We start from the raw sequence: 13,171 nt of genomic DNA, 5'->3' as shown, positions 1-13,171 counted from the left end.
AACAACAACAGCACATTCCTACTAGGAGCTGAATCTCTAGCAGGGAATAGGAGAAACCCTTGCACATCCATAGGACGTATTGCTAACACTCCAAATGCAGAAAGAAAACTCACCAACTTTAGTAGGCTTGACATTCTCATTCCATAGGTAAGTGAAGGCAAATCATCAATCTAAAATATGGAACTGATTAAGTAAGGAAAGCTTCAAAACACCTAAATAATTAAGTTGTTTATAAATGGCGAATTTCCAAAATATTTTTTAACTTATAACCCAGCATAGGAATTTACACTTATGAAGTCCTCGATTAATGTTTGTTGAACTAAACTGAAAGATTAAATTGATCCAGTACCAGTAAGCTGGTAAAAGTTTAACAGATGGAGAGTAGGAGAACAGGAGGAGTCCCGATTTGTAATGTTTTCCGAATTCTGTGAAATAAATACTCCCACGATGGCTGATTTCAAGCTTTTGACATGATTTCACTGAGCACTGAGCTGGGAAAAGATGCTAACAAATGGCTCTTGTGGCCAATATGAGCTGGTTCTGGCATTTCATCTTGACCAATACACAAAAGAAGACAATTGAAAATATGTCTTAGGTACCAGGCTATACCTTGACCATATTGACTAAATTAGGAACAAAAGACGTGATTCATTTACCTCTGTGTTCCCCTAGAATGTCAAATATAGAGTGGATCACATGGTAGATGCTCCAAACAGAACCAGTAATTTGCTCTTTACTTATAGTTTTCACTCATACTCTTCACTCATTTTCAGTTTCTGTTCTGATGTTTCCTTCAAGATTCATCTCAGAGTTCACTCAAACCTTACCCTACATTTGTCAAATCCTTTGACTATTAACATCACTACTCAACGACTGTTTATATCTCCTAGTGCTGTCAGCTTGCCACCTAATCCGACTCCTCTTAGCTTTCAAACTAGAATCTTCTCCTGGCTGCAATTTTCCCTCTCCCTCCTTTCCTGGACTTCTGTGGCTTCCAGGTCCTCCTCTCCCATATTCTACCCTCAGGTAGCTCCCACCTCGTCATCTTTGAGAACAGAACTCAGACTCGTAGGGCACTCTTCGTACATCTTTTTCTTATTCGTCTTGATTTTGAGCCTGTATTCTTTGAGAAAGGTGCCCTGATAGCTCACTGGTTAAGCACTTGGCTGCTAATTGAAAGGTCAACAGTTCAAACCCACCGGCCGCTCTGCAGAAGAAAGATGTAGCAGTCTGCTTCCTTAAAGATTACAACCTTGGAAGCCCTATGGGGCAGTTCTACCCTCTCCTTGTTGTTAGGTACTATCAAGTTGGTTCCGACTCATGGCAACCCTATATGCAACAGAACAAAACACTGCCTAGTGCTGCACCATTCTCATGATCGTTGTTATACTTAAGCCCATTGTTGCAGTCACTGTGTCAATAAATGTCATTGAGGGTTTTCCTCTTTTTGGCTGACCTTCTCCTTTACCAAGCATGATATCCTTCTCCAGGGACTGGTCCCTTCTGATAACAAGTCCCAAGAATGTGAGACAAAGTCTTGCCACCCTTGCTTCTAATGTCCTACAGCATCATTAGGAGTTGGAATCAACTTGTTGGCAGTGGAATTCTTCAAGACTTTTCCTTTGGGACTAGTGAAACTCATCTATTTTTTTCCTGCTTCTACTCTCTGGTCCTGAGTCTCATTCCCCAAGTCTCTTCAGGTGCTAGCCATAGCTTTCTCCTAACAAACCTCTAAGCTTCTCTTATTGCTTCTAGCTCCTTGGGTGCATTGCTCTTTAATTCGGAATTTGCCAAGTTACTCTTGGAAATTCCTTTTAATTAGTCATTTTCTGCCTGATTTTAGGTGAATATTCCCTGAGATGGGATACTGATTGATTCCTTTTTATGAACCAAATTAATGAAATGCCCACTAGTTTGATTTGCCTATAGTACTTGGTAAGTCACTCTGTTTCAAGCCAGGCTCGATCAAAGCTCTATGAATTCAAATCATCAAGTTACCTCGCAATGATTTTTTTTTTCATTCAACCTCTGTATTCCATTTTTTCCAAAAAAGTTTAAAAGCAAGAATGTCTTATTACATCCTGCAAATTGAGTCCTAGAAGAAAATTGGGAAAGAAGTTATGACTCTCTTTAAGTAAATCCAGTAGAAAATATTTATATTGAGGAATGAGAAAATTGAGGTGTTACTAACTATACTAAAGTTTTCACTCTAAGCTAAAGTTTTCACTTTGGAACCTCCCTGCTCTGGTTTCCATAGCTCATATATGAAAGTGCTAGACTACTACTGGAAAGGGGTCAGACCCTGCTTTCATGGAATTTAGTGAAATTAGGACTCAGACCAGATTCAAACTTCAAGTTCAATCAAGTTGAGCAGAGGCAATAAAGAGTTCAGGGTAAGTTACCTCCTGACTTGGAAAACCTGGCCTTCAGGATCTCAGGGTGTGGTGGATGCAGTAGCTCAAAGGCTAGTCCTGGCACCTAGGAAGTGTGAGTCAGGTCACCAAGCCAAGGTCAGAAGTACAGGAGTGAAGTTAAGGAGTGATGGGAAAACTTCAGAAAGAAGAAAGTAAAAACGGAGCAAATCATCCACAGAGAGGAGTGTCTTAGATCCTCAAAGACGTACCTGTGCCCATGTCTGCTGGGGGCCTTTCCAACAATAGGCTTGCTATTGGGTTAACACCTATTACCCCACAGAGTCCTTGCAGAAATCTGAAATTCTTGAGGCCAAACATATTAATACTGTGCAACTTTAGAGATCAGGGTTTATTTTTATATTTACATGCATGACTTTACTGCTTAACATTTATAAATCAGTTCACATTTCTGTGTTTTGAAAATTTATAAGAAATGGCCAAGATATCATGGAATCTGGCATTCAAAAAAAATTTTTTAATAAGAATTAGTAGAAAATAATCACAATAAAGAGTATGACAAAATTACAGTTAATCTAATAAATTTATTGGTAAACTAAACAAACCCGCTAGCCATAGTACAAATCTCCAACTGTGTCTCCTCCTACTTGACTGTTGTTAGGATTTTTCCAGAAAATGAGAGTTTTGACTAATGGCTTATTAGTGTGGAATATTAAAGATTAAAAATACAAGCTTTTTAAGTTAAGAAAATTAGATAATAAGTCTAATTCATTTAAAATATTTTGAAGAGAAACATTTCAAAATATCTTATCGAAGTTTTATAAGCAAAATTAATTACAGAATCTGGTACCTAGATCCTCTAAACAGAATTTTTAAGTTGGCTTTATATGTTTAAAAGTTTAAATTTTTTAAGAAAGTCGTTAAATGTGAGGGGAAGTATTTTAGATTTAATAATTTTGAAACCATTATCTTTTTAGTGAATGTTATTTTCTAGTCAAAAGTTAAAACTTATAATCAGGTTCCAATATCAGGTGTACACAATTAAAAATATATATATATGTTGAGACAATATTTAAACCGAAGAGGCAAATTTTGCCAAATATGTGAAATATACCACACAAATATACCAGCAAATTCAAGGGACCCCAACATAAGGCCCTGATTTTATAGGGCTCCTAAACCATCACTTATATCCCCCACTTATGAAGTCACCAGGTTCTTGGTACTTTGGTATATTGTTCCTTTATAACCTTGTATAAATATAGGATTTTTAAGATTCTGGTGGCATAGTGGTTAAAAGCTATGGCTGCTAACCAAAAGGTTGGCAGTTAGAATCCACCAGGTGCTCCTTGGAAACTCTATGGGACAGCTCTGCTCTGTCTTATAAGGTTGCTGCAGATTTGAACTGCCGACCCTTTGGTTAGCAGCCATAGCACTTAACCACTACGCCACCAGGGTCTCCGTGAGTCAGAACTGACTCAATGGCAACTGGTTTGGGTTTTTTTTTTTTTTTCATTTAGAAAATTATAAATTCTATTTTTTACCTGTCTGTAGGCATCAAAGTATACTTCCCAGAAGGTTAGCATTTCACAAGCAGGTATAGAGTAAAATAAAATAGAACTTACAGTAAAAATTATCAAGTCTTCTGAGTTATGAAAATTATAAAATAAAACTTTCCCATTCTGGAGATAATTTTGCCAGCATGGGATTTTTAGTAATTAACACGTGACTTTTCAGAGTTTCCCACAAATCTCCATAAGCATCCTCATTCCTCGTACAGGGGGAGAATTTCTCTGCCTTTGCCTTCACTGGAAGATAAGAGCCCACTGCAGTTAGGTGGTGGTGAAATAAACAGAAACCAGTTGCCATGGAGTCGACTCCAACTCATGGCAACCACATGTGTGTCAGACTAGAACTGTGCTCCATAGGAATTTCAATGGCCAGGCGCGCCTTGGAAACTCTATGTGGCAGTTCTACTCTGTCCTGTGGGGTCGCTATGAGTCGGAATTGACTCGATGGCAGTGGGGTTTTTTTAGTGGGTTTGGTGATCTTTTGGGAGTAGATTACCAGAACTTCCTCCTGCAGTGCCTCTGGGTGGAGCCAAACCACCAACATTTTGGTTAATAGTCAAGTGCTTAACCATTGGGCCAATCAGAGACTCCATGGTCATGGTGAGTGGCACCAGAAAAACAGACTCCCAGGATCCTAGCATGAACAAAGCATCAAAAGAGGTAGAATCAAGGATCACAGTCCTTTAATGATCTTGTGCCAAGCCCACTGAAACAGACAACAAATTGTCATTTTCCTCATTCGCTCCATGACTAAGGCAACAGCTGCTTCTAGCAAATTCCAGCAGGTGATGAGATTTATCCTAGGCTACCTGAGAGAAACTGAAGCAGCACAGTAGAAATAAATCACCTGGACTTAAGAGGAACTGTAATGTCCAGGATTTTCCCTGGATCAAAGAGGAGAATTTGGCCCAACAAATAGGGATATAGTATATTTAGTAATGGGATATTGTGTTTATTTTAAAAAACACAGTGTTTCCCCATAGTCCCTTGCTTATCAGCACCTTTTAATTAAACCAGTTATGTACTAACCTTAACAATAGCAGGGCTCCAATAAATATTCCGAACTCCCAGTGTCAAAGCATGTTTCTCAGGCATGTACATGGGTAACTGCCAATTCTACTTATTCCCAACCCTAGCTCTTGTAAGGAGGGTCTCCATTCCTGAAATAGTTCCTGACTGGCCCATGATACTACAAACAAACATCAGTTCTGAATAAGGAATGTTCCATGTTTTCAGTTTAACTTCTGTGAACCACCATCTTTAAGTAATTCACATATTTGGAGCGCTTTCACTTTACCACTTTGTGAAAAAGCTAATGGGCTCCCAAAACTAAAGCTAATTTGAAGTCACTAGGTATCAAAAAGGACATGCTTCATTCATCCCAACCTGAATTTATTCGTATCTCATTGACGCTCCTTGTAGTAAGCATTTCCTTACTCTACATGGAGCAGGTATGACAAATAAGCTCCCATGAGCCAGCTTCATGCACCTAATGTTAGGTAAACCGTGAGGAGTAGAAAGCACCTCTTAATTGCATTCATCAGGAATTTGCTGCGTACCTACAACTTTCCTACACTGTGCTAAGCATTTTGAGGAACATAAAGCTCTAAAAAAGATTCTTGTGCCTCAAGTTACTTATAATCTTCTTGCAGTAACTTATAAATTAATTAGAAAACAACACAAGAAGATAGAATATGATTAATATAATCAAGAAATCCCCACTCTCACACATGCACACACACACACACACAGTTCAGCCTCTGGAATGTGAAAGAATGCCAAGACTGTGAATTCCATCTTCCCTCTCTTCTTCCAAAAATGGCCCTATACTTTCACAATACACTGGACCTTCAAACTCAAGGAAAAATGCTTAACATTCTAAAGAATTATCCCCACTTTTCCCTCACATCATTGTGTAGCTGGCATCTTTCTTCATATATGGAGGTAAGGAGGTAGAAACTAGAAATGGCGGTCAGTATCATGAACTTCAGTTGAAAGGAGTTTGAAAAGTCCAAAGAACTATACAAGTATAAGAGGCTGTTAGGTCTGAAGGCAATAATGCCAGGGCAACATCAGAAGGCTCACTTCCTTGCTCAGAAAAAAATCAGAGGAGCACCTACCCAAGCCTGTAATGGAAAACTGCGCTATAGAGTTACAAGATTGGTGAAACATTTCATATGAAAAAAAAAATCTAATCTCACTCATCGATCATTCTATTTGAACTACACCTAGGATAAGCATCCAAAAAAAAAAAAAAAACTACCAAACCCATTTCTATTGAGTCAATTCTGACTTAGAGTGGCCCGATAGCATAATCAATACTAAGTGGTTAAGAAAAATGATCATATACCCAAACCAAACCAAACCCACTGCCATTGAGTCAATTATGGCTCAGAGCAACCCTACAGGTCAAAGTAGAACTGCCCCATAAGGTTTCCAAGGCTATAAATCTTTACGAAAGCCAATTGCCTTATCTTTCTTCCATAGAGCGCCTAGTGGGTTCAAAGTACCAACCTTTCAGTTAGCAGCTGAGCACTTTAACCACCGTGCCACCAGGGCTCCTGATTAAACAAAATTATCATGTAATCCCTAACAGTGTTCTTCAATTTAATTATAATGGATGATCCTAGTATATATGAACAAATTATCAACTTAAATTATTACATACATAAATGCACCAAACAACATGATAGTTAAGCCACAGCATTTGTTAATAGAGAAGGGTATCCATATGGAACCTTCTCGATGGGCTATGTCAACGCAATAACTGCAGCAATTACTAACCCCAGTCAGGGCAATCAATTAAAAGGCCACTATCCTGCCAATCATGCAGAAGCAGAATTTGGTTAGTTGAGATGTTGTATCCTTACTAACCTATTCAGATACCTTTATATCTATGAGGATAATTCGGTAAGCATTTCACGCTAACTCTATAGCTTGACTCCATGGCAGAAGGAATATAGATAAGGCAGTAGGAAGAGAGGATGGCTAATATGAAGAAATAAATATCAAAAATTTAACATTTTTTATTCATTCAGGGCCCTGATTCCACCCAAACTCATCACAGGAAATGTCATTTCCACGCACATATCCTTATATTCATTTTCCAAAATATCAACCAGGAAGAGAACACTCATTATAGACCAGCTTAGTTTATAAACACTAAAGCTAATTCCAATTAACAATCTCATAACATAGGCTTTGTTGTACCCATTTTATGGACAAGGAAGTTGAGACTTGGGAGACTTAAATGAGTTCCCCAAGGTCACACAGAACTGGGACCTAGGTCTGAGTATAAAGTCCATCCATCCCCTCCATTATGACAAGCTGCATGCCAGGTAACAGAGAAGAAAAGGATACAGAAATCACATTTGTCTTTCCCTGGGCGTATGTCTTGGACTGCAAGCTTCTGGAGAACAGGACAGCATATGTTGCTATGTGGTCCTCCTTGTTTAGCATTGGGCTGTGTGAGCAGGTGCTACGGGATTTTCATTTTGGCAAAGAGAAAAGTGAAGAAGCCGGAATACAGTGGATGATAGGAGCCCAGCTCCCTGTTTTGCTCCTGAATTTATGAAAGGTCTTGGGAATGATGTGCGGGAAACAGAAATATATCATCTCTGAGCTTTAGTGACTGTAGACAAATCACGATTCACACTGTCAACCCTGCTACGGTAATGGACAAAGGTCCAAACAAAGAAGGCATTAAATCACCCCCAGAGATCACTTTGCCCAAATGACATTGAATTGTAGGAGGAGAGAGAGTAAATTTCAGAGACTTCCTCCTTCCTCCAAACCCAGTGCACTTTCTTCTTTCTCTGTCTCCTCCACAGCTCAAACTTCATCAGTCCTGGCATTTTCTGTACAGCAAAAACCAAACGTATAATAAATGCCAAACAGCTATTCCTGTCATTGCCTGTCCTGCAGTTGCTTGGCTATTAGCTGCTGGTGGAGCAGACCGTGTAGATTGACTAGATCTGAGGAAGGATGAGGAATGAGATGTCAAGGAGGGGAGCGCCGCTGCCTGTGCAACGTAGCTTTGACATGTGCAGCAGACGTGCAGCAGACAGCGCGCATCAGCAAACCAAGCTGCCGCAAAGGACGCCAGAGATGAGTGTGATCAGCATATTTGGCCTGTCAATTATCTTCTTCCCTGTCCACCCCCACCCCCAAAACACAAGTTCCTTAATGTTAACAGTGCCAGAAATTGCAGCAGTGCGCGTGATGTCAGGTTGAAATCCAACGTTACTTTCCAAATGTGAGCTTGGATTTCAAACCAGACCCAATGCACTGCCCCTGCTGTCTCCTGGGCCACAATATTCTCCATGGCCAGCAACTCTGCAGCAGTGTCCTGTGCTCAAGAAATGGGCTTGGCATTTCTGGTTTCCCAATAAGCCATCCTGGGACAGTCAAAGAATGAATACACACACATACACGTGGGAAATAACTAGGCCTGATTTATGGGTTGAATGGTATTCTCTTCTTTCTCTTGACTGAATCCCTGCACCTATTACCCAAACCTCACTCACAATGTCCCTCCATACAAACCCACTTAATATCTTTGACATGGTTAATATCAGTTTTGATATCACAGGAATATGTGCCCAGGATCAGCATGACTTTTGTTGAAAAAGCTTCAACTCTCACTTATACATATGTATATGGAGCCCTGGTGGCGTAGTGGTTAAGAGCTTGGCTGCTAACCAAAAGATTAAAAAAAAAAAAGATTGGCAGTTTGAATTCACGAGCCGCTCCTTGGAAACCCTGTGGAGCAGTTCTACTCTGTCCTATAGGGTCACTATAGGGTTGCTACGAGTCAGAACCAACTCATATATATGTAACTGTTGTTGAGAATACGCACAGCAGAACATACACCAATTCAACAATTCTACATGTACAATTCAGTGGCATTGATTACACTTTTCTAGTTGTACAAACATTCTCTCCCTCCTTTCTGAGTTGTTCCTCCCCCATTAAAATAAACTCACTGCCACATAAGTTTCCTATCTTTTGAGTTGCTGTTATCACTTAGCTCCCACATGGATAGTTCTTAAAATAGCACAATACTCAAGGCAGACATTCTTCACTAGTTAAGCTAAACTCTTTATTGGTTTTAAGAAGACACAAGGAATATTTTGGTTTAAAGTTTGAAGATTATCTCAGGGCAATAGTTTCAGGGGTTCATCAAGACTCCACGGCTCCAAAAATCTGGATTCCATGAAAATTTGAATTTTTTTTCTGTATCCTCCTGCCCCAACTTAGATCAGGATTCTTCTATAGAATCTTTGTTCAAAAGAATCAGCAATGGTAACCAGGTACCACCCAATTCTTCTGGTCTCATGGCAAAGGAAGCAGTTGTTCATGGAGGCAATTAGCCACACATTCCATGTTCTCCTTCTATTCCTAACTCTCCTTCTTCTGTTGCTGCTACAGGAAAATAGAAATCAATTCTTCTACCTTAGATGTCTACTTGCAAGCTTTGAAGACCCCAGACACTACACAATGAACTAAGAGGTAGAACAGAAGCACTAACGCCATTATTAAGTCAATTATCTAATATGTCCCATGAAGCCGTGACTCTAAACCTCCAAAAAAGGAACCAAATTCCAGGAGGTGTTTGGTCGTACAAAAGCAGTCTCAGCAGCTACTCTTTTTTTTTTTTTTTTTGTAGATATATCCGTCACACTTTTGACAATTCAATTTTTTACAAGTTTTACAATTACATTAATTGGTTCTGCAGTCTTACCCTTAATCAATTTGCAATTTTTCCATCACTATAAACTGAAACTCAGTACTCCATAAGCAATAACTCCCCCTTCCTCCTTCTCTCTCATCCCTGGTAACCACTATTAAGCTTTAGTCTCTCTACATTTGCCTGTTCTTGTCTTTTTATATAATTGAGGTCATATTTGTCCTCTTGTGATTGGCTTATCAATAAATGGTGTTGGGAAAATTAGATTTTCACATACAGAAAAATGGAAAAAGATACATGCATCACACCACATAGGAAAAAAAAATTCTAAATGGATTAAAGCCCTAAATGTCAAGCCTAGCTTTTAACAATGGATTATCTAATAACAAAAACACAAATAGCAAAAGACAAAATTTTAAAAAATGGGATCTCATAAAAATTAAAAACATTCATTTATCAAAATCTTTCCCAAAAAAGTGAAAGACAAGCTGCTGACTGGGAGAATATCTTTGGAAACCACATATTCAATAAGAACCTAATAACAAAAGTGTATATAACTTTGACTACTTAACAACAAAAAGACAAAAAACTCAATCATAAAATGGGCAAAGGACATGAACAGAGATTTCGCCAAAGAGGACATTCAAATGACCACCAAACACATGAAAATATGCTCAATGTCTTTAGCCATCAGAGAGATGCAAATCAAAACTACAATAGGATACCATTTCACTCCCACTAGGATAGCCAAGATTTAAAAAAAAAAAAATGTTGGCAAAGATGTGGGAAAATTGGAATGCTTCTCCATTGCTGGTGGGAATACAAAATAATACAGCCTTGTGGAAAGCAGTGTCGTGGTTCCTCAAAAAACTAAATTTAGAATGACCATATGACTCAGCAATTCAACTTCTAGGTATACACCCAATAGACTTGAAAGCAGAAACTCGAAGAAATACTTGTACACCAATGTTCATTGCAGCAAAATACACGATAGCCAAAAGGCGTTAGCAACCTAAATGCCCATCAACAGATGAATGGATATACAGAATGTGGTACGTACATACAATGGAAGACAATTCGGCCAGTAAGAGAAACGAAGTCTTGATAAATACTACAGTGTGGATAGAGCTTGAAGACGTTATGCTCAATGAAATAAGTCAACCCTCCTGTTTTTGATGAGAATTCTTTTTTTTGTTGTTGTTGTTGCGTAAGAAGCTCCTTAGCCCATGCTTCAAGAAATGTGACCCGCAAGCACCCCCACCCTCCCACTTCCCCAGGATGGGATTGAGATATCTCCCCAACTGCTAGACAGGAGGTGGAAAACTAAGAGACCTTTCTAAAAACTGATTGTCTTTAACCTTGAGGTGGACAGAATAAATACTGTCTCTCCTTCTTCTTAAATTCTTAAATTGCCGTTGAGTGGATTCTGACTTATGGTGACCCCATGTGTGTCAGAATAGAACTGTGCCCCACTGTGTTTTCAGTGGCTGATTTTTCAGAAGAAGATCAACAGGAGTTTCTCCTGATGTGCCCCTGGGTGAACTCAAACCACCAACCTTTTGGTAGCAGCTGAGTACTTAATCATTTGCATCACGCAGGAATTCCAGTCTGAGTCTATTAAACCCTTCCTGATGGGTCTTCCAGGGATACAATGGAAAAAGGAAAGAATAATATTTTTACATTGGTGGATAAATGCAGGGAGGAATTGGAGGAAATTAAATGAAGGGTACTTGTTTAGTGTCTTAGTACTATAATAGAAATATCACAAATGGGTGGCTTTAACAAACAGGAAATTATATTCTCACAGTTTAGGAGACTAGAAGTCTGAATTCTGGGTGCCGGTTCTAGGGCAAGTCTTTCTCTCTCTGTCGATTCTGGAGGAAGGTCCTTGTCTTTTTTTAATTTCTACTCCTGGGCGATCTTCATGTTGCTTAGCATCTCTTTTCCCCCATCTCTGCTCACTTGTTTGTTTGATCTCCTTCATATCACAAAAGAGATTGACTGAAGATACACTAATCCTCCCTCATTAACATAACAAAGACAATCCACTCACAAATGGGGTTATAACCACTGGCATAGAGGTCAGGATTTACAACACATATTTTGGGGGGACATAATTCAACCTATGACACTTCGACTGTAAGAGGTCTAATATCACTGGAACATGATTAAAAGGGTTTTTTTTTTAACCTCAGGGAGTTGCAGCTCCAGGTCCCAAGGGCGCCAGTAGAAGGACAAGAGGACTGAGAAAGGACTGCTGCGAGGGGCACTGTGTGAATGCCCAGAGAGAGAGCAGAGACCTGGCCAGTCATTCAGAGTTGTCCAGTCTTCGTGTGCACACCTGTACCAAAAGCCCTAGGGAAGTCGGCACTCTTTCTTCTATGATCCTAGATTGGGACCAGGATGCTGGAGGCAAGGAGCTTTGATGGAGAAGGAGGACTGGAAAACATTCATAGCAATTCTTTACATGGGAAGAAAAGGTTTGCTGGGATGTTCTAGAGGAAGCTCCCTGAGAAATCAGGACATCCGAGTGAAAGACAAACAGCCTGTGTAGATGGACAGAGAGGGAAGGCTGAGGCCCGAGAAATAAATGTACTTTCATCGCAGTCAGGATTTTGTGTGAGTAAGGCTAGGCTTGCATATGTTCTTCTTAATTTTTTCTTGACTAAAAATAAAGGCAGAATCATATTTCAACAGCAATGGGGTTTGTTAGCATGAAAAACCATGTATTCCTAAGAGATTTTGGCTGGAAGTAGCCTTCGCTATTATCTAGCCCAGGGGTTGTCAAACTTTGACCTTCATCAGAATTACCTCGAGGGCATTTTAAAACACAGACCGCTGGGCCCTACCCTGAGCACGTCTGATTCAGTTTGTCTCAGATGAAACACAAGAGTTCGCATTTCTGGCAAGTCTCCTGGTGAAGCTGATATTGTTGGTCCAGGAACCACACTGTGAGAATGGCTGATCTAATCCAATCCTAATTTTTTAAATGGATATTTAATTATATTTAACAAATACTTATTAAGCACCTGCTATTTTTTTTATGAGTAAAATTTTAGACTGAATATTAGAGACAAAAAAGAATTTTATACTAAATTAAATCCTAAAATGATTAAAGATTTAGATGTTTAAAAAATTCATGAAAATGCTAAAATATAATCCCAGGGTGAGGAAGGGCTTTTTAAAAATGACACTAAAGATAGAAACCATAAAGGAAAATATCCGTAGTATTTTCTATATAAAATTATTAAATTTCTATGCAGCAAAAAAAAAAATTGCAACAAAGTACAAAATTATGAAAAAGTTCTTGCCAAGTTATGTCCTTAAAATGCAAAGAGCACTTTCAGATCTAAAAGGATAATCCAAATACCTTCAGAGAAACATTAACAAAAAAGCAATTAGGCAATTTACAAAAAAAAAAAAGACAAATGCTTAGCAAATATATGAAAAGCATTTAGTCACACTAGTAATGAAAATTGAAGAAAGATTGTTTTCCAGTGGTGAATTTGGCAAATAAAATATTAATAATATTCAATGTT

This window comes from Loxodonta africana, chromosome 26 (assembly GCF_030014295.1).
Source record: "Loxodonta africana isolate mLoxAfr1 chromosome 26, mLoxAfr1.hap2, whole genome shotgun sequence".
Taxonomy (NCBI): domain Eukaryota; kingdom Metazoa; phylum Chordata; class Mammalia; order Proboscidea; family Elephantidae; genus Loxodonta; species Loxodonta africana.
Note: the sequence above shows the minus strand (reverse complement) of the source record.